Source organism: Myotis daubentonii, chromosome 16, assembly GCF_963259705.1.
Source record: "Myotis daubentonii chromosome 16, mMyoDau2.1, whole genome shotgun sequence".
Taxonomy (NCBI): Eukaryota; Metazoa; Chordata; class Mammalia; order Chiroptera; family Vespertilionidae; genus Myotis; species Myotis daubentonii.
In genome coordinates, this window is record NC_081855.1 from 30391529 (window position 1) to 30392926 (window position 1398).

Consider the following 1398-nt stretch of genomic DNA (forward strand, 5'->3'; position numbering starts at 1 on the left):
AGGATTTAGACACATAATGTCGGCACCTAGGGAATCAGGGGGAAATGAAGATGAAAAAGGCAGAGTTACCCTCTTACAAAGAGTCAAGTAAGTGATAGGTCATGAAGTCAGAACTTCGGCACAATAAGCAAGGCAGCAGTAAAGTTTGCAGAACTGGGACACAGGAGCAGAGCCAGAATAACAGCAGAAATAAAGAGATTCTGAATCCCAAAACGTTAGTTTAAAGCTCCTTAACTGCCTCCTGCTTAGGAATTAGTTCAAGAGACTCTGAGAGTCTGCCATTGGGAAGCAAGGCTTGAGGAGAACAACCTTGCAGAGTCTGGAAAACAGGCAGAATCCAACTTAATTTGCAATATGTTCGGGGGCTCCCATGATTAATTCCAACAGAAGAGATATTCTGGGACCTGTGCCTTTTTAAACTGAGAAATATTTGTCAAGGCATCTGCAAGACACTCTATTCTTTCATATCACAATTACAGTCCGCATATGTGAGGAAGAAGTAGTATAAATTTCCATTTTAAAAATCTTATGCTATTTTCCATTGTACGTTTACTCTATAACCTTTTCAAATTGCAGCATGACATACATCTGGAAAAATGCACAAATCATAAATGAATTATTACAATGTAAACACGCCTATGGAAGCTTTACCCAGGTCAGAAATAGAACACAGCCAGCAACTCAGATGTTCTCTTCATGCCTCGTCCTAATCTTTTAAGATGTAGTTTTTTGAAAATGTGTTTTGTTACCTTTAAGAATCAGAAGCAGTTCCAGGGACCTACCAGATGGGCCACGTTCGCACCAGGACCGGTCATCCTGGAGATGTACCACCTGCTCCTGGGTAAGGACTTCCACACCAACACGCACGTGTGCGAGGAGATGCCATTATCTGCAGCAAGAAGCTCCGCAACAAGATAGCGGGCTACGGCACACATCTGAGGAAGCGGATTCAGAGAGGCCCCGTGAGAGATATCTCCATCAAGCTGCAGGAAGAGGAGAGAGAATTATGTGCCTGAGGTCTCAGCCCTGGATCAGGAGGTCACTGAAGCTGATCCTGACAAGAAGGAAATGCTGAAGCTCTTGGACTTTGTCAGTCTGCCCAACCCACAGGTCGCTCAGCCTACAGTTGGGATGAATTTCAATACACCACATAGAGACGATTGAATCTGCCTGCTGTGCTACAGTATTATTAATAAACCATGGACAACCAAAAACATAGAAGAATCAGAAGCAAATGTGAAAATCAGAAGCATGCAGAAATCAGTGAAAAAAACAAAGTGAAGGACAATTGCAAATTAACTGTTATACTAAATCCAGGCTTCTAAGGATAAGTATGTTGTACCCTTTAGAACCACCACTAAAAATTTTTAAAGAAGTACAATTGACACACTAAAAAAG

The 1398-nt window shown here is 42.0% G+C and overlaps 1 pseudogene; it reads left to right on the forward strand.

Annotated features, from left to right (window-relative positions):
- The first annotated feature begins 785 nt into the window (after positions 1–785).
- On the forward strand, positions 786–1164 carry LOC132219297 (small ribosomal subunit protein eS17-like; annotated as a pseudogene).
- The last annotated feature ends 234 nt before the right edge of the window (positions 1165–1398 follow it).